Source organism: Crocodylus siamensis, chromosome 3 (genome assembly GCF_052110815.1).
Source record: "Crocodylus siamensis isolate JL-2025a chromosome 3, ASM5211081v1, whole genome shotgun sequence".
Taxonomy (NCBI): Eukaryota; Metazoa; Chordata; order Crocodylia; family Crocodylidae; genus Crocodylus; species Crocodylus siamensis.
The window spans coordinates 141,700,077-141,720,869 of record NC_143397.1 but is presented as its reverse complement, the minus strand read 5'-3'; the positions used below and the strand labels follow the sequence as shown (position 1 = coordinate 141,720,869).

At 52.2% G+C, this 20,793-nt stretch overlaps 1 protein-coding gene across 5 annotated transcripts in view; it reads left to right on the top strand.

The window, feature by feature from the left end:
- Nucleotides 1-5,116: 5,116 nt before the first annotated feature.
- RIPK1 (receptor interacting serine/threonine kinase 1) overlaps nucleotides 5,117-20,793 on the top strand; it is a 57,685-nt gene continuing 42,008 nt past the window's right edge. For 4 of the 5 annotated variants that reach the window (XM_090039367.1, XM_090039366.1, XM_090039365.1 and 1 more), the window contains exon 1: nucleotides 14,988-15,232. The gene's annotated coding sequence lies outside the window, so the exon portion shown is untranslated. Of the gene's footprint in view, nucleotides 5,135-14,987; nucleotides 15,233-20,793 lie in introns of those variants that run through there. The other variant, XM_090039364.1, reaches the window with a different exon arrangement.

Sequence of the window (20,793 nt, the reverse complement as noted above, 5' to 3'; positions counted from 1 at the left end):
CTGGTTGCTAAGGCAACCAGAGGGAGCTAGTGACCCACACCTGCCGGCAGTCAGCTGACCAGAAGGGGCAGGCCTGGCTCAGTTTAAACCCTAGGGCTGAGGCCAGGCGGGCAGTCCCCTGCAGGCAGTCAACGGGGAAGGAGTGCTGCCAGAGTGAGCAAAGGGAAGAGGCCTGTATGCACAAGCAGCTTGATACTGGTGAGAGGTGGAGCACCCTTGGGTTGGCTCGAATGATGTTTTAGCCAAGCAGCATGAATTTGTTATAGCCCAAGGACTTATGTTTTGTGTTTGCTTTTTACCGGTGGCTTGGGGGAGGCTATTAGGGGATGGAGGAGGCCTCATAGGGGGTCCGCAGCAGCATGGGGACCCGAGCGCTAGAGAGGGCACAGCATTGGGGGTGAGCCAACCTGGAATGCCAGAGAAGGTGCAGCATTGGGGGTACGTTGACCCCGAGCACCAGTGGGGCGCAGAGAGAGAAGCCCCAGAGAGAGGGAGCGATTGATGAGTGTCTAGCGAAGTGCAGTACAAGACAAGGCGGCAGAGAGCCCAAGTGCCAGTGAGGCGCAGTGCGAGACTGAAGAACATCATTTCCATCAGGAAGGCTTGGGGCGTGGGAAAGGGGTGGTTGGAGCCACACAGCCCATAAGGCTAGGGTGCACCGAAATACCCATTACAGAGATGGGGCCAGTGTATGGCAGGAAAACTGTGTCCAAGTAGATGAAAAGGCAGCCTCCCTATAATACATTTAACATCAAAGACATGGCAGGAAAGAATTGAGGGTGCTTTTGGGCTAACTTGGCACAGTAAGGGGGCGTTAAGGGACAGCACAGCGACCCCTAGGACACGATCCTGTTACAGGGTCCCAGAACCACAGGTTGAAAACTACTCCTCTAAACAGGCTACATTAATACATTTCCTTCTCTCTTACCAGAGAAAAGAGGACCGAAAGCAACACATGCACACACGCTGCTCTGTGGTGAGGTGAGGAAAACAGCTTTTAAAGTTACCTATTCAGGAATTCCAGGGGCTAATGCATGTTAAAAGCTCACTGTGGAGCATTAGGACATTAGCACAGATTCCTTGAACTGGTCTTACACTTATCAGCTAATAATATGGCCCAATAATAAAGGACATAAAAGTAACATTAGGTACTAATGTTTATTATTAGAAAATAAGCACCATAAGTTCTGGAGCTTCAGTAGGTTGAAGTTATTAGATGAACCCTAACACCAGCTAGCAGACATTTGTTATGAAGCCCAGTCCTTTAAGAGCATCTGCTGTGGTTGCAGCAAAACTAGCACAGTAAGGCACATACATAGATTCGTTTACTACTTCAGTTTGAGTATATGAAACCTTTATGATGTATTAACATGATTGTTACTTTCTCAATTGTTGTTTTCCCAAGCAGGCAGAATTGTTTCATTTCCTAGCTTAGACAGAGTGCCTTTTTGCAATACAGCTGCAAACTAGAAAAGTTAGCTGCACAGTACTGAGTCTGAGAAAGTCAAGAAAGAGCTACATATGGGTAGGGCAGAGACCATATTCTTCATGCGTTTCTGAAGACAGTTGTTGATGTCAAACTACGGCTGAGTGTTAGGAGTGGTAAGTGTGCATTGTAATGACTTAGAGAATGTTTTTCTAAGTGCTTAAATCCATTACAGCCCAAATCTGTGCCTTTTAGGATACTGATCTTCCCCTTACATCAGCAAGAATTGAGGTACTTGGCATCTTGCAGGACTGAACCCTCACCTGCCAAGACCCCCCTTGAAAGCTTGATTGAACTGCACTTTGAACTGCAGAAGGTGACTCTCAAACATCCAATCCCAGTCATCAACTACTTGCTCAGCAACATAGTCAGTGTCCTACCTATGGTCATTCCAGAATGCATAATAGTTTGGAAGAAGTATGTTAGAGTGTGCTATTTTACTAATACATCACAATAAAGTCTGAAGTGAAATACTTCCAAGGTGATCCTACCTCACTGAGAAGCACAACTGAATCCCAGTAGAGTGGGCGTGGGCAAAATGCAGCCTGTGAGCCAGATGCAACCCACCAGGCCATTTTATCCAGCCCACAGGGCCCCTGAAAAATTTAGAAAATTAATATTTATCTGCCCCTGGCTACCTGTCATGTAGCCCTCAATGGCTTGCCAAAACCCAGTAAGCAGCCCTCCACCCAAAATAATTGTCTGCCCCTGCAGTAAAGCCTATTCCATACCCGAAAAATCTTTGTTAGAATGACCGAATTACAAATGTTTGCCAAAATAAGGCAGGGGCAGGCATAATACAGCCTGCAGACCAGATCTGGCCCACCAGACAATTTCATCTGGCCTGCAGGTGCCTACCAATTAATTGTACCCCACCCAGTCTACACACCTTGCTCCCGCTCTCATGCATGGACAGGTCCAGGCAGGCCAGTACACAGCTTCCACCAGGAGACCTGCTTGGCTTCCCCAGTGTCCAGTAGCTCCTCCTCATCTCCCTGCTTCAGCACTTCCCTACCTGCTGCCAGAGCAAGAGGTGGGGGCAGAGGGGGACTGCAGCTGAACAGGGGGCATGGAGCTGGGGCTGGCAGAAATGCAGGGCCTGCTTCCAGGGGGGGCAGCAGGGGAGTGGAGGTATAGGGACCCTCCCATGCACTCTCCCCCACAGTGCCCAGCCCCTGCCACTGGCAATAGCAACAGCAGCAGGCAACGGTGAGTCCTCGCGGTGCTCATAGTCCATGCAGGCACTGCCACTTGGCCGTACACACTTCTGGTCAGAGCTGCACATGGCAGCGCAGCCAGACTGGCCCATTTCTATTGAGCAGGGTTCCCATGGTGCACGTGCAGCTCCTGTGCCACCAGGGGAAAGCCCTGTGCAATAGAACCAGCTGCCTTCCCTGCTGCCACATACAGGTCCTAGGACTCCACTGGGAGGCAGGCAGTGGGGCTCCCCACCACTTCTGATGGAGCCCCAAGATCTGCATGTGGGAAGGCAGCCAGCTCCATTGCACGAGGCTTCCCTTGGTGGCGCACAAGTACCAGGAACTGCAAGTGTGCTACATGATAGAGCTGGGCCAGCTTGGCTGTGCTCTTTACCTGCCACATGCAGCTCCGATTGGAGTTGTGCACCACCAGGCAGCAGTGCCTGCTGCTACTGCTGCTGCCACCACTGATAGAGATTGTGCGCCATGGGAGGGCATGTACACCCACACCAACACTCACACCCTGCCCTCACAACCCCTCACATATACACACAGACCCCCACAACATACCCTATGCCCTCCAACACATAACCACACCACCTCACAAACTTCACCATACACACACAACTGCCCCCAACCATGCCCCACACCTAATATATGAGTAAGACTTTATTTTTGAGCTATTATGCAATCATATCTATAAACATTACACAAACAGAAATCATGACAAAAATATTTTTTTGTAATAAAATTAAAATATTATAGTAAGTGTTTGACATTTAGTGTATGATTTGGGGTTTTTTCCTGGTTCCAGGATGGCAACCTTCCACCCCCCCAAAGGTGTACTTTTGGTGGCATAAGTCAGAGGGTAGGGATGGGACAAGGGCTTTCATTTTACACTGATGGAAACTGGGGCTACTCAGTTGGTTTCAATGGAATAGCTCCTAACTTCACACCAGAGAGAATAAAGCCCATTATTTACATCATATTATGGAGTCCTAGGCCCAGCTGTCATGAAAATTGGTGGATTCATCTCTGCTAGAATGCCACTAGGTTTTTGCTTTTGTTAAGGTCTAGGCTGAAAATAAATTTGATTTTCATATTGCACCTGTCATCTCATTCAAAGTACTCTTTTCCCATCAAAGTTGGATATTCCCTAGACATTAGCAGTGCTATTCCTTGTCACAGAGAGTTGTTACAACACTTCACAATAGTGCAAAGCTACCAGCCAGCTGCACGACTGTACTTGAATGGCAACTGAGCAAATTGTTGTGCAAGAGTCTTAATGTATATCTGACAGCTATTAAGTAATACTTGCTTGCGTGGAGTTCTCTATGCTTTGGAAGCTTGTGTGGTGTTGCTGACTTGCAGGAAATTAAGTAGATTATTCTGCCTTGGGTGAGAATTCCTCCCGGTCAGCTGGGCAGCAGGGGGAATGTCCCCTTGTGATTGTAGTGGGCCTGAGACATTGCTCCCTGCCCCTGGCAGCAGGCAGCTCCCAGCCTCGGCTCTGAGTTGCCTGTTGCCAGGGGCAGGGAGCAAATGTCCCAGGCCTGGGGCCAGGAGCTGCCTGCTGCTGGAGGTAGTGGACATTGTCCTGGCCAGGCTCTGCAGTCAGAGCGGGGGTTGGGAAGCAGGCAGCTGCCTGGGACAGAGGTGTGGGGTGAAAGGCAGCTGCCCCAGAGGTGGGACAACTGCTTTCACCCTCTGGGCTGGCACCCAAGAGAGTCTAGAGCTCCCCCTGGCTGCCATATTGAAACAGCAGGGCAGGAGTATGCCTGTCCTGAACTACTCACAATGGGCACGTGTAGATGTGCACTCAAGAAAAGCTTACTGCACAGTAATTTTTCTGAGCATTAACTGCATGTGTAGACATGCCCAGTGGGGAGGAATACTGTACATGAATTTTATCCCTAATTCAGGTACAGGAAGATTTTTGAAAGATTTTTTGTTTTTAGTATCAGACGAAATGGATTGTCCCTTCTGACCTCAAAATCTGTAAAAGCCAGTCTGACCTTCCATGTAACAGCAGGCTGTAGAATACCACCCAAAAGTGGCTTCAGCCAGTTCATATTGTGCTGGAGGAAGTATAACTGATTTTACCAGGAGGCTGTACTCCTGTCACTGAGAAGAGACAGAGACACAGCCAGGTGGTGAGGTCCTTTTAAGATTAGGATCTTCAGGGCCAGGAGGAAAGAAAAGCCAGAATGGAAATAAAAGGAGAAGCTATCAGGCACTGCAACCAAGGGAGAAGAGACTCCTGTGCTAATCTGACTGGCCAGAGTCAGATGACAGGCAAAGGGGAAGGGCCAACGAATATAAAGACAGGGTCCAGACAGACGGCTGTGGTTGTGGGAAGGAAAAGCCTAGCCTGGAAGCCAGGACTGACTGCCCTTGCAGGAGAGAAGAGATACCCCAGCAGCAAGAAAAAAGATATCATGAATAGATGGTGAGTAGACCTAAGGACCTGAGACTTCAGTTGCTGTACACTGGTGTTTTGTTTTGTTTCTTTATTTTTATTTTAGCCTGAATGGGTGCAACTTTGTGTTCTGGGTTTTGTTCATGACCTAGTAGGGGACCTTTTGCTGATAACATCCAGTGGACCAGGTGCAGCTTTAAGGAAGATGAGAAGACTGCATGGCAAAGTGCCAAGGAGCTGCACTCTGCATTGACTGACCCAGGAAGGGTTATGACCCCAAAAGAGATAAAACATACTTGCTCTGAGGGCAGGGGGACAGAGACGGGGAGCCTGTTGGCACAAGCCAGGGATTTAATCCACTGGCTGGATTTGAGACCCTAGGGACACCCTACATGTGCAATTAATGTAACTAAATAAACTCCAGCACAATTTGCACCAGACCTTATTGTTCCAGCTGCCATGTTTACATGTGTGCCCGGGTCTGCAGCATGTTGATCTGGGTCAGAGCAGCCCCAGTTGGCAGGGAATCCAAGGGGTCAGCCTGCCATCCATGGACTGCTCCAACCCAGCTCAACATGCTCCAGAGGAGGTCAGACTTGGCTAACTGATTAGAGAGACATAAGTAGGGCAAAACTAACAGAGACAGTAATGCCTGCCCTCTTCCTCCTCCTGCCCCCCCAACTGCTACTTGCCTCCACCTTTCTCACCGCTCTTTTGGGATAAGACGACCTTATTTTGAACAAGGCATGGCAGGAAAATAATAATGGGAAAGGCAGGACCAGCTGCAGACTGAACTCCGGAGACACCTGCCCATTAGGGCTGTGCAAAATTTTACCGGCCGTTTCGTTTTGACAGTGTTTTGACTCATTCCCGGGTTGAAACAGCAAAATCAGAATGAAACAAAGGTCATCAAAACAGCCTTGAAACGAAATGAGTCCTTTTTTAAATACATATGGAGTAAAAAGGTGGCACCGGGTAATGTGGGGCCCCTGTAGGACATGCTTGGCAATCTGGTGGTTGCACCAGATGAAAAAGCTGACCTCTTTAACAAATTCTTTGCCTCCATTTTTCTGAGCAGGGACCGGGACATCTCGCACCCTAGGATTCCGGACAGACTCAGGAGAGGCACTACCAGGCCTAGGGTCAGGGAGGACCTAGTTAAGGAACTTCTGGTGGGGCTAGACATGTTTAAATCAATGCAAGTCCAGATGCTCTCCACCCCAGGGTGCTGAGGGAATTGGCAGGGGTCATTGCAGCAAAGGATATGAGTAAGCCAAACTTTGTAAACTTCATAGAGATTAGAGGAAGTATGGAGTTTCAGTGCCTGCAAGTCTTCTTCATACTGGGGAAATAAATAGCTCTAATTGTTGGCTCAGAAGAGGCCCAAATTAACTTCCTGATTTTTCGGTCAGAACAAGCAAGGTCAGTCTTTATAGAACGAGGCCATTCCTTTCTCAGAGTCAAGTACTAGCCAGACAAGCGAAGTGAAAGAAAAAAATGCTTGCCTAGAATAATTTTGAGGGAGATAAGTAAGCATGGCAGTAGAATGCTTCTCTTTTCCTGTGCCTACTCTGGGGCTGGGAGGGAGCATGTGAGGGACCAGTCAGGGAGGAGCAACCCGCCTGTTGCTTCTGCTGCAGCTGCTGCCCTTGGCTGAGCCTGGCTCAGGGCCTGGCTGGAGCAGGCAGGAGTTGCTCCAGAGCTCCCCAAGTCCTTGCCCTCTGGGGCAGGAGGGGAGGTGCTGCCAAGCTTGGAGGGAGAAGGAAGGAGAATTCTTACTGGCTTTCAAGACTTAAAATGTTACTGGCTGCTTTTCCTGCAGCTTGACCACTGCAACCCCCTCCCCCGATCTACCCCAATCATTGATCCTTCTCTGTCTCCCTAGAATTGGACTTGCCGAAATTTTCCTTAAATATATATGGAAAATTTGGGATCTAAAATTAACTCCCCATTTTTCTTAGGAATAGTTCCTAACAAAGACAAGAATAGATTTGCCAGCCAGGAGAGTCTTAGGGAATGACATTCTCTTAAACGCTATTACTTTTACTCATAGCCCTCTATGAAGTATAGAATTATATGAGTGCTGGGGAACACACACTGGTGCCTCCCAAGTCTGAAAGGTGCACCTGCAAAAGCTGGCGGTGACAGTGGTGGCGGGGACAGGACTGGCAAGCACCCGCAGAAGCCAGTGGTGGCAGCAGGGACAGGGCTGGCAAGCACCTGCAGAAACAGATGGTGGGGACGGGGCTGGCAAGCACCCACAGAAGCTGGCAGTGGTGGCGGTGGATGGCCCCATCAGGGGGGCACATGCCCCCCACCCCCGTACCCCTCCTACCAGTCACCTATTAGCATGGTTTATGGCCCCATTTCCTCAGCATGGCCCCTCACTCCCAAGCTTCAGCCCCCCACCCCTGCAACCACATCTGCTGATGTTGTGACCCCATTTGGGGTCATGACCCACAGTTTAGGAACCACTGACTTGTGGCATTAAATGTCCTATAGTTAAAATGAGTCCATATGCAACATCATCTTGATTTCAGGTACGTTCCACCACCATCCTGCACCTATTAACTTAAGGGTATATCTGATTGTGCCAGCTGGGGAGGAGGCATAGATAAGAAAATGCCTTCACAGATCTGAGCAACAGAGGATGGGCTGTTCACCTAAGAATTCACTTAGCACAGATGCTCCATTGATGCCCGTAACTTAGGAAGATGTATCAGCTTGCACACCCCAAAAAGACGCAGGACCCTCTAGAACGGTGGTGCTCTACATTTTGGTCCCACAGGCTGAATGAGTGTTGCAGGACCAGTCAGCCAATGGGACTACCAAAGAAAAACCATGCAGCAGGGTTGTCTAGTAAATCTGCAGCCTAAGCTGCTAACTTCTTTGAAAATGCAGGTGCTAAAGTAATTGAAGTGAATCTGCTCCATTTGTGTTATGCTACTCTCTGCTATCATGTGGATAGTAGAAATCATGAGTAGAGTGATGTACTCGGTAGCCACGTTTGCCTGACGAAGGCCCTTTGAGCCTGAAAGCTTGCAGAAGAGGATTTTTTTTTTTGTGATTTCTCAGTTGGTCTAATAAAAGGTATCATTTTGGAACCAAGAGTTCTAGATCTGAGTAGAGTGATGCACTCTCCCCTGTATCACTACTGATGCACTAGGGAGGCAGAGAGGAAGGGACTGAGGCCTGGACAAGCATCTATTGGCACTGATCTAAGACTAGTTGATCCTGACTCAAATGCGGGGAAACGTACTGGATGACTGGAAAATCATTCCAATCTGTATTTCAGCATCTACATAGCCCTGGATCTATGGTGTCCTTCCCCACTCTATAGAAAAGAAAATAATGGGGCTTCTACCTTCTTTCTCACCTTTTTCTGAGGGCATGGTGGCCCTCAGATAGAACAGAAACCCTCATGAGGAGAAACAAAGAGGGTATATCCTATCTCCATTTGTGCACACTCCTATTTCTTTTCCAGCTCCCTCTACTCACCACATGAAGAAACATGCACTGGGACTCTAACAGGAATAAAACCAGTGAAATCCTCTGGACCAGCAGTTTTTGGAAAATGCCAGCCTCTAGCTTTCACTCTTTCTTAATAATAGGAAAATAATATAGCAATTCTTCTGTTGCAAAGAACTCAGAAATATTCTGGACACTGAAATACTATTTGAAATTCTTAGGTTGATCTTGTGAATCATGCGTAGGTAGATGTTTGCACACCTAACAGTATTAATATTGCATAGCACACTACAGAGCCCTTGAAAGGATCTTGTGGCACCCTGACTGAAAATCCCTGTTCCAGATGTTCAATAACAGCTGTAGAGAGAACTTCTCCCTGTGGCATTGAGGGAGAGGTAGTTATCCCTGTTAGTCTGAAATCAGGTGGAAGGCATGACAGGATGACACTTTGTTAGAGTTTGTTGGTTTTTAAGGCAGTGGTTCTCAACCCTTTTAAACTCAGGGCAGCCTTTAGAAAATGCCAGCTCCTAACTTTCGCTCACGTTTTTGACTACAGACAAATAAAAGAGCAATTCTTGTTGTAAAGAATTCATCCCATAAGGGGTGGGAGTGCTTTTGACACTATGTATTCCTGTTTGAAATCTCTGGGTTTATCTGTGAAACATGGCTGTAAATTTAACAGTACTACCCATTGCATGACAGTAGGGCTGTGCGAGGCTTTGGATCTGAGGCCACTTTGGACGCCTCAACATCCGAAGCTGCATGGCTGGAGCGAAGCGCAGTCTCATTTAAGCTGTCCGAAGCGTTTCAGCACTTCTGAAGTGCTTCAGAAAGGTTTTGGATGCTGAAAGTGAAAGTTAGAAGAGAGAGAGGGAATGGGGGAGGGAGGGAGAGTGATGGGGATGACTGACATGTGTAGGTGGCCGGTCAGAAGGATTTCTCTCTGGCTGCCTTTCCAATGACAGCATCTGGGAGGAGGGACCTAGAAACAGTATAAAAGCCTGTTTGGAGGCATGCTGTGCCTTTTGCTAGCTTGTTCCTTCTCAGGAACTGAGTGAGAAAGGTACCCTAGCAGACTCAAGCATCTCAGCTTGGTTAGTTTACTCAGTAGTTGAGCTTGCCTGCTCCTTTTTATTGTTAGAAAGGATTGGGTAGGATTTAACTCATCTTAGCTATTCAATTTCTATTACTATTCAATTCTTTTCTTTCAATTTATATTTGCCCCCCCACCCCTTTTTTTGGGAAACTTTGAAAAAAGAAAGCTGTGTTTTCCCTGCCAGAGTGATCCATCACTGTGTAGCAAGGCACACATGCACGTGTACACAATATAAATAATCAGATATTCATAGAAGACGACAGAGACAGACAGCACACAATTTTTATAACTCTTAACACTGAAGCAATCAAAGAAGAGCCCAGTGCACGCATGCAACAAAGGGAATAAAACACACAACACAAAAGGAGTGACGCACGCACACAGACCTTTTGCAGCACAGGAAAGATTAATATGAAGCGTGCTGGAAAGGCAGGTGCCAGGTCTTCTGGCAAGGGAGAGAGAGGGGGTAGGAAAAGAGCTAGAGCTGCAAGCCCCCTGCCCCCACCAAACACAGACCCATTCTCTTCCCAAACAGCCATGATATCTGTGCTGCCCGTGGAAGCCAGGAGGTGGGAGTGGTGTCTGCACCTGACATCCCTGCACCTGCACCACTTCCGCTTAGCCCAGAAGATGGCACCAGAAGTGGAATCACTGTCTCCTCCACCCCAATGTCATCTCTCAGCATAAGCCTCCCACTGCCAGAGGAGGAGCTGGAGCTGGAACCAGGGAAGCTGAGCGTGCTGGCTCAAGCGATTCTGGAGACTGAGCGGGAATCAGAGTCTGTGCTCCACACCCCTCAAATTTTCCCTAGACCCAGGTCTCCTCTGGAAAGCAGCACCTTGGAGGAGGCTGAGGTTGTGGAGGCAAGTGGCTCAGCTAAGGCAGCTCCTCCTGCTGTTGAGCTTCAGCTGCTGAGGAGTGAAATAAGGCAGGATCCTCACCCTCAACCCAGAAGCTGGGGAGTAGTGTAGTGTGGGAGCATACTGAGCTGGCAGATAATCCTAAGTTTGCCATTTGCCAGCACTACCGAAGGCACATGAGCCATGACAAAGATGTGAAACATTTCTCCACCATGGCCATGCTGCTGCATCTAAGGCAGCACCCCCTTGCCCCACTTCCTCCTCAGTCTGGCACCAGTGCAAGTGTACTGAAAGGGAAGTCTCCCGCTTGCTCCAAAGCCCTCTTCCCCCCAAAGCAGAGGCAGGCCATCCTGAACAGTGGGGGAAAGGTGGACAGGAAGGGAGGTGCATTTCCAAGGCGAGCAAGATCACCCAGAGCATTGGGGAGATGCTTGCTCTGGATAGCCAGCCCTTCTCCCTAGTTGAGCGGCCAGGGTTCAGGTGGCTCATAGCACTTCTGGCCCCATTTTACAAAGTGCCCACACATACCACCTTTAGCAGGATGGTGGTGCCCTCCCTGTATGAGGCATGCAGGGAGTACTTGAGGGAGAAGCTGTGCAAGGCAGGGCCGCAGGTAGCCTTGCACTTCACCTCCGACATCTGGAGCAGCCAGGGTGGCGATCATGCCTACCTCTCCCTCACAGGGCACTGGTGCAATCAGTGGGCTCTACTGCAAGCCGATGTGCTAGATGAGTCCCACACAACAAGGGAAATAACAGGGGCCATGAACCTCATGGTGCAGGGGTGGCTCATTGGGCCGGCTGAATTCTGCCATAGGTTCATGGTCACCAACAACGGGGCCAATATGGTGAAGACTGTCCATGACGTCAACTTTGTTGGCATCCACTGTGTGGCACACAGGCTGCACCTAATATTGAGGGATGCCTTGGAGGGGGACAGGGCTGCTGGTGATGGTGTCACCACCACTACTGCTACAAGCCAGCTGATTTTGAAATGCAGGAAGGTGGCAAGCTACTTCCATCACAGCATCAAGTGGGGAAAGATGCTGTGGGAGAAACAGGCAGAGCTGAGCATCCCGCAGCACAAAATCATGCAGGATGTGGAGACTCAGTGGAACTCCAGATACCTGATACTCGAAAGGTTGGTAGAGCAACAGAAGGCCATCTATGAGATGGCCTTGCTTGGGGAGATTAGGATCAGTAGCCCCCTGAACAGAGCTGAGTGGGGTATCATCTCCCAGATCTTGGTGGTCCTCAAGCCCTTCCTCAAGGCCACCGAGACCCTTAGCGCTGGCGATGCCCTCCGCAGTCAGGTAATCCCCCTAGTGAGGGAACTGGAGAACCAAATGGAAAAGTTTCAGGGGATCAATCTTCCTGGCTGGGGCAGGCCGCTGTCACCAGACATGCAGGCACTAGTGAGGCAGCTGAAGGAGGGCATCAGGAGACTGCTGGATCCCTTATAGTCCAGTACAGTCCACATGATGGTGGGCATGTGTCACCCAAGGGTAAAGGGGAGTATTTGCACTGGCAGCCCCCAAACCCTTGATCAGTGGATGCAAGTGCTAGTCAACAAAGTCAGGGAGGTTGAAGTGCAGAGGCAAGATGTGGAAGGGGGCAATCTACTTTCCCGTACCAGCACTGGCACCAGCCAGTCTCCTCCCCCCCAGCCACTGAGGACTATGGGCATGGCTTCAATGCTGGGGTCCAAATGGACTAGGCCCCAGCCTTGGGCAGGTAGCGCTGAGGCTTCTGTGGCTACCTATCTTGCTGAGGATGTAGAGCCACTGGACTGCAACCCCTTGGCCTATTGGGCAAACCACAACCAGATGTGGCAGAATCTGGCCACGGTTGCCCGGCAACACCTGTCCTGTCCACTGACCAATGTTCCAAGCGAGAGGGTGTTCAGCATTGCTGGTGATGTAGTGACACCCCACTGCACCTGCTTGATCCTGCTTTGGTGAAGTAGCTGGTGTTCCTAAAGGTGAACCTCCTGCTGCTGGGGCTATGGGAAAGGAGGAGGCCCCAGGTCCTGGGCATGACCACTAAAACTGCACCTTGCCAGGGTAGGGAGGCCTGGTGGGACTGCTGGTAGCGTGCCAGCCCCGTAAAATGCCAGGACCAATGATCCCCTGGTGAAAGGCGGGGGTAGGAGGTGCTATAACCTCCAGGTAACATGCGCACACACACACACAGTCCTGGCTGGGGAACACCCAGACCTGTCACATCTTTGACAGGCCTGATGCTTGCTGGTTCCAGTGCAGTTGTGAGGCTCCTGGTGAGCTCAGCTTAGCTGCCCAGGATGCCAGCTTTAGTTGAAAACCCCTTTGTCAGGCTGAGGAAGCACCTGCAGTTGGTCCTGGATGGAAGGAATAGTAAAGAAATCAGAGCCTGGCCTGGCCCACAATGCAAGCAAGAAAGCCAGTCAGTGAAAATGGAAAAGTGGCTTGCATTGTAATTTGTTACCTCTCAGGATCAGGCCTGAGGGACTGGAGGCAGAGTGTTTTTTTTGGTGAGTAACGTGCCCCCACAGGTAGTTGGGTTTTGTCGTCTTTGACAGATTCCAGTGTGCAGTTTGTAGGGTACTGGAGATAGTTGGCAGATTTTGTGTTTTGAGCTGTAGGAAGTTGGCTTCAGTTCTGGTGATGAGGGTAGGTGTTTGTTTGAATGTAAAAACCACTTTTCAGAGCTAGTCCTATGAACTGCACTTCATCAGCCTCCTAGGTAGTAGGTGCAGAAATTCATGGACTCAATATACACAGTGGAGTTCTGGCACACTACGACCTGCCAGACATCTGACACCCCAGGCACTTCTGCACTTTTACCTGCACTGCTGCATTCCCTTTTCCCCACTCCCCCCCGCCAGTCTCCATTTCCACTTTCACTGACTGGCTTTCTTGCCTGCATTGTGGGCCAGGCCAACCTCTGACTTCTTTACTATTCCTTCCATCCAGGACTAACTGCAGGTAGTTCCTCAGCCTGACAAAGGGGTTTTCAACCCTAAAGCTTCCAAAGATACTATTTTTTAAGTACTCCTTTTTTTCCATAATACACCTGTAGACATAAAAACACAAGATAAGCCATCACACACCATGAGTAACATATATCTAACACAACACCATTACTCATTCCTGTCAATTCCTTTATAAAAAGAAAGGCTCTATGACAGTTCTGTCGGGGAACCGTTGATGCTGCTGCTGATGCTACTGGTGTTGAGCCAGCTAAGTTATTTTACCTGTTGTCACAAAGTGGTGGACCAGCCATGAGGCTGTAGGGGAGGAGGAGGCCCCACTGGGGTACGCTGACAAGTTGTGCAGAGGCCCCAGTGCCAGGAAGGGTGCACCTTAAACACATACACCATGTCACCCACCCACATCACAAGTTTTGCCTGCCAGCAGCTTGAGGTGCTGGGCCCAGAAGACAGACTCCCCCAGCAAGACACACACAGGTAGCAGGCTTCATGGCCTCAGGAAGGGCCACCACCCCTGCAGTTTTCAGCTCACTGCGCCTTAACACACACAGGGTCATCTGTCATGAGTTTTGCCTGTCAGCAGCTTGAAGTGTAGTTCCCCCCCAAAACCCTGTACCTATTTTCTTGAAACTTGGCAGGCTTCGTGGCCTCAGCAGGAGCCACCACCCCTGCAAGTTTCACCCAAATCAGAGACAAAACAACCAAGTTACAGCTATTTCATTGATCACACAGGCCTACATGACAGCCCAGGGCACCCTTGAAAGGATCTCAAGGTGCCCCCCAGGGCACCATGGCTCCCTGCCTGAAAAATCACGGCTCTAGATCAGATTCAGCAGTGTTACTGGACTGTCAAGAACACCAGCAAACTCAGTCCGTAAGATGTTGGCGTGCCAGAGGTAGATGGCGGGGGGGCGCCGCAAGGGGCCCAATCGTCATTGTGGCAGTGCAACCCTGGCCCCTTTCTTGCTGCCTGCCCCAAGATGTGCATGCCAAGCAAAATGCCTTGGTGTGCCACACTCTGGCACCTGTGCAAGGGTTTGCCTACCCCTGTTCTAGATGTCCAGTAACATGCTGTAGAGATAACTCCTCCCTGTGGGATTCAGAGAGGTCACTTCCCTGTTAGTCTGAAGGCAGGTATTGCACTGATTCACAGAAGTTTAGGGCTGGAAGGGACCATCCTGCTGTGGGCAGGAAATACAGCTGGGGTCAAATAACCCCAGCAAGGTGTGCGTCCAAGGCTCCTTTTGAAGATCTCCAGGGTACGCTTGATCTCAGCCAAAAGGTAGGACAGGGGCCAGCACCTTAGAGTCTGTTAATCTCCACCGTGGTGGCGCTCAATCTGTTTTAGACTCAAGGTGCCCCTGGAAAAAATGCTAGCCCCTAGCTTTCTCACGTGCGTGTGTGTTTTTAGCTACAGAAAAACAAGTCTTCTGCAACGCAGCCCGTAAGGGGTGGGAAATCTTTTGACAATACAGATTCCTGGGTTTGTGTGTGCACGGCGGCTGCAAAGCCAGCAGCGCGGCCTCTGCGCGACACCCCTGCAAGGGCGCCCCGGCGTGCCGCCCGGAGCCCTCCTGCCCCCGCCTGACGGCAGCCGGACTTCCCAGCGGCGCAAGCCCGGCCCTTTTCTTGGCCGGCTCCTCCCCGCGGCCCGGCAGGCGGAGGCTGGCGGCGGGGGCACCGCAGGGCCGGCTCGGCTCGGCTCGGCTCTCCCGGCGCTGGAGCGGGGACACGCAGGTAAGACGCCCCCGGCGTGGCGCGGCGCGGCGCGGGGAGAGCAGGCTGCCCCGTGTGCCCGCGCGGGACTGCCTTTGCGGGGAAGACTTCCCGATCGCTGCAAACAAAAGCGAAAGCGGCGCCTCCATGTCGCCCAGCGCCGCCCGCTCGCGCTGCAGGAACACCCTCCACTCAGGCCCGGCTGCGAGGACTTTCCCGCCCGGGCCTGGTGCCACCTCACCGGGCCCTGCCGCTACCGCTGCCCCGTGGGCCGAGGAGAGGGAAGGGGAGGGGTGGGGGGTGGGGCAGGGCGTGAGGCGAGGCAGAGGGAACTGGGCTAATTCAGTCTGGAGTTAGCGACAGCCATCCAAGAAGCCCGAGCCTGAATGCATTCGATCTTCGCAGGTTAGTCTAGCCTGCAGAGCTTGAACTGCCAAGCAAGTGAATGGACGTTCACTTTTGATCCCAGACATGCAGGCACAGGCCTGCAGTGGCTCAGGCTAGAAGCCTGGTGGGGAGGGGGGCTAGAGCAAGCCCTCCCTTCCCTTTGACAGTGCTTGGGGGGGAGCAGCCTGAGTATGTTTGGGGAGGGGTTTAAACCACCAGGCTGGCCTGCAGGGACCCCAGCTGGGATGTGCCTGGAGGCTGGAAGCAGTCTTTGCTAGGCTTTTGGGGGGCTGGGGAAACATGGCCAGACCCTAGCCCCTGACCAGATGCCAGCTGAGCATGGTGGCCCCAAGGCAGAAGCAGCAGGAAGGGAGTTTATTTCACCTGAAGTTCACCCTCCCTCCGCGGTCTGCCTGGCAGACACAGCTGCCAAGGCTGGCAGAGGGTCCCCCAGTGGGAGAGGGGAGGAAATAAACCCTCTCCCTGCCTCCTTCACTGCATGCTGGGCAGGCCTCTGGCCACAGCCCTGCCCCTCCCCCCCCCCCCCCCCCCCCCCCCCCCCCCCCCCCCGCCTCCAGCTAGAGAGCAGTGGCAGGGCACCCTGCTCTCCAGAGCACACAAGACAGCCCAGCCCAGGGCTGCAGAGCATGCTGGGGGACTCTGGTTTAACTTAAATCAGGAAGGGATCTGGGACAGAAGCTCCATAAACCAGTTTGACCTCAATCAGTTAAAGTCTGATATACTACATTCAACCATGTTTATCTTAAATCAGTTTCAGCCATTTTGAAACTGGTTTATGTGCACTGAACTTCTGTTCCGTTACAGGTTTAAACCAGTTTCTGATCACGAAAACTGGTTGATATGCAACTTCTATCCCTAGCCACTAAGAGTGAGGGGGGGATTTGGCAGCAGCCTTTCACTCCTGGGGGGGGGTGCTCCCAAAAGGGTGAAACTGGACTGGTCTCAGGGGTGGGGCAGATGACAGGATAGAGCAATGGTGTCAAATGGCAGCAAGAGAAAATGGAGGTGAGATATTAGGAAAAGCTCTCCCACTAGGAGGGTAGAAAAGCACTGGAACAGGTTATGCAGAGGTGGTTTAGATGAAAAGCAACCAGTTAGATCATAGAAAATTAGGGTTGGAAAGCATCTCAGGATACCATGCAGTCCATCCTCACTTGCTGGGAGGAGGCCGCTGCCTGGTGCCGGGCCGGGTCAAGCCCCCACCCAGGCCCCTACTTGGCCCAGCCCCCCAGGTTGCCGCGCGACCGGAGCCGCGCAAACAGGCGCCCGAGTTAGCATGGAGTTCGCGGGAGGGCACGAGACCCTGACTGCGACCCCCCCAGCCATAGCCAGCCCTAGCCAGCCTACCAGAGGCATGACACGGATGCACGCGCTGCACCCCGAGGGTCCCCTCGGGCTCTGTGGCCCCTCCACTGGGCACCTCAGAGACGGCCACCCAGACGGAGCCCCTGGCTCTTGGCTGCGGGGGCTGCCTGTCCCTTTTTCAGGCTCTGGGGCCTGGAAGCATGGCCCCCTCCCCTTGCGGGGTCTGCTCACTACTGGGGTCTCTGGCGTGCCAGCTGGAGGAGCTCCAGGCCACAGTCCAGAGACTGCGTGCCATCAGGGACTGCGAGCAGGAGATAGACTCCTACTGCCAGGCCCTTCTCCCCCGGGAGCCACAGGGGAGAGCACCGTCTCCCTCCATGACTAAGGAGGACTCTGGGACCTCCCGCTCTGCCCAGTCAGGGGCATGGACCAAGGTGGTCAAGGGCCCCAAGGCCCGCCGCACCAAGGCCCCTCCCTCGCCGGAGCTTAGCAACAGGTTCGCACCTCTTGCAGCCCCGGCAGAGCCTGCTCAGTTGCCAGTTCCCGCAGGCAACCCAGGCTTAACCACAGCTACTGGCCCCGCTCTCCCCAAGACAAAGCGAAAGGTGTTTGTTGTGGGAGACTCCATCCTGCGGGGCACTGAGGGGGCAATCTGCCGCCCCGACCCCTTAGCCCGGGAAGTCTGCTGCTTCCCGGGGGCCCGCATCCGAGACATTGTGGAGAGGATCCCGCAGCTCCTCCGGCCCACAGACCACTACCCCATGCTCCTTATTCACGTGGACACCAATGACACGGCTCGGAGCACCCCCAGCCAGGTCATGAGGCGCTACAGGGAGTTGAGAGCGGGGGCTTAGGGGTCTGGGAGCTCAGGTGGTGTTTTCGTCCATCCTCCCAGTCTCAGGCTATGGGCTGAGGAGGGAGAGGAGGATCCACGCAGTCAACCAAAGACTGCGGAGCTGGTGTCATCAGGAAGCCTTTGGCTTCCATGACCACAGCCCGCTCTTTGGAGAGAGAGGCAGCGAGCTGCTGGGAAGAGATGGCCTCCACCTCTCTCCCCTGGGGAGGAGGCTCTTCTCAGCCAGGCTGGCTGACCTGCTCCACCGGGCTTTAAACTAAGCCCGCTGGGGGATGGGGGGGGACTACTGCCACTGCTGGCCTGCAGAGCAACCCTTGCAAAGCCAGAAGACCAAGGCACTTAAGGGAGCCCACCCCTGCCCCAGCCCTGGCACAAATCTGTGGGCAAGGCAAGAGACCCCAAGGGCACACTTGCCTGCCTGTACACTAATGCCAGGAGCCTGGGCAACAAGCAAGACGAGCTCATCCTCCTGCTCAGTGCAAAGAATTATGACATCATTGGGATAACGGAGACCTGGTGGGACTCCACCCATGACTGGACCACGGGTATAGAGGGCTATACCCTGTACAGGAGGGATCGTGTTGACAAAAGGGGCGGGGGTGTAGCTCTCTATGTGAAGGAAAGCTACATGTCCCTGCAAGCTGATGTTGGCGACCGGCATGGACAGCTAGAGACCCTCTGGGTAAAAATTCGTGGGGAATACGGCACAGGGGACACAACGGTGGGAGTCTACTACAGACCTCCCACTCAAAGTCCTGAGCTTGACTAGGAGTTTGCCCAGGAACTGACTGAGGCCGCTTGCTCCAGGACCTTGGTTGTGATGGGTGACTTCAATTACCCGGACATCTCCTGAGAAGATCGCTCGCTCAGCTAAATCCGAGCAGTCGCAAAGCTTTCTCTCGTGCGTGGATAACCTCTACCTGACTCAAGAAGTCTATGGGCCAATGAGACAAAGCGCTGCTCGACCTGGTACTGGCTATGGGGGACGACCTAAATCGGCGACCTAGTGATCGATGGGAAGCTGGGTGACAGCGACCACGAGCTGATCACCTTCACGATCTGCCATAAAGCTGGCAAGTCAGTCAGCAACACAGAAGTCCTTGACTTCAGAAAAGCCCACTTTGATAAGCTCAAGAGGCTAGTCGGTCAGGCCCTCAGGGACCGTGACCCCAGGGAGATGGGAGTTCAAGAAGAGTGGTTGCTTCTCAAGGAAGTGATCCTCAATGCACAAGCTAAATCTATCCCAACACAGAGGAAAGGCAGCAAGAAGGCACAGCAGCCCCCCTGGCTCTCCAGGGACCTCGCGGACCTCCTGTGGCTAAAAAGGAAAGCCTACAAAGGATGGAGGACGGGATTCACCTCCAAGGAGGATTACTCCGCGCTGGTCCGGTCCTGCAGGGAGCAAACCAGGAAAGCCAAGACTGCAACTGAACTCCAACTAGCTTCAGGCATCAAGGACAACAAAAAGTCCTTTTTCAGATATGTGGGGAGCCAGAGGAAAAGCAAGGGCAACGTTGGACCCCTGCTAAACCAGATGGGGCAACTGACAACTGACGCCCAGGAAAAAGCCAACCTATTAAATAGGTACTTTGCATCAGTCTTTCAACAGTGACATGGGATGCCCATGCCTGCTATGGAACAGGGAAATCTGGGTGAGGGGGATCCCCTACCCTCCATAAATGCTGACCTCGTGAAGGAACACCTTGAGAAGCTGGATACCTTCAAGTCAGCTGGCCCTGACAATCTGCACCCCAGGGTACTCAAGGAGCTGGCGAGCGTCATAGCCCAGCCCCTGGCACGGATCTTTGAAAACTCCTGGCGCTCTGGTGTAGTGCCCGAAGACTGGAAGAAGGCCAATGTGGTGCCGATCTTCAAGAAAGGGAGGAGAGTGGATCTGGCTAACTACAGGCCCATTAGCCTGACTTCTATCCTGGGGAAGATCTTAGAAAAGTTTATTAAGGAGGCCATCCTTGATGGACTGGCCCAGGCTAACATCCTAAGGGATAGCCAGCATGGGTTTGTTGCGGGTAGGTCTTGTTTGACCAATCTCATTTCCTTCTATGACCAGGTGTCCTATCACCTGGACAAGGGAGAAGAGGTTGATGTCATATATCTTGACTTCAAAAAAGCTTTTGATCTGGTATCCCATGATCACCTCTTGGCCAAACTGGCCAGTTGTGGCCTTGGCTCCACCACGATCCGCTGGCTGGGAAACTGGCTCCATGGTTGGACCCAGAGGGTTGTAATTGATGGCAGTCACTCATCGTGGTGCCCTGTGACAAGTGGGGTCCCTCAAGGCTCTGTCCTGGGACCCATACTGTTCAACATCTTCATTAGTGATGTGGACATTGGAGTCAGGAGTGGACTGGCCAAGTTCGCCGATGACACCAAACTTTGGGGCAAAGCATCCACGCCAGAGGACAGGCGGGTGATCCAGGCTGACCTGGACAAGCTCAGCAAATGGGCAGAAGAGAACCTCATGGTGTTTAACACCGAAAAATGCAAGGTTCTCCACCTTGGGAGGAAAAACCTGCAACACCCTTATAGGCTCGGCAGTGCTACGTTGGTTAGCACTACAGAAGAAAGAGACTTGGGGGTCATCATTGACCACAAGATGAACATGAGCCTGCAATGCGATGCTGCGGCTAGTAAAGCGACCAAAATGCTGGCGTGCATCCATAGATGCTTCTCGAGCAAATCCCAGGACGTCATTCTCCGCTTGTACTCGGCCTTGGTGAGGCTGCAGCTGGAGTACTGCATCCAGTTTTGGGCTCCACAATTCAAAAAGGATGTGGAGAAGCTTGAGAGAGTCCAGAGGAGAGCCACGCACATGATCAGAGGTCAGGAAAACAGATCTTACGATGACAGGCTGAGAGCCATGGGACTCTTTAGCCTGGAAAAGTGCAGGCTCAGGGGTGATCTGATGGCTACCTATAAGTTTATCAGGGGTGACCACCAGGATCTGGGGGAACATCTGTTCACCAGAGCGCCCCAAGGGATGACGAGGTCGAAC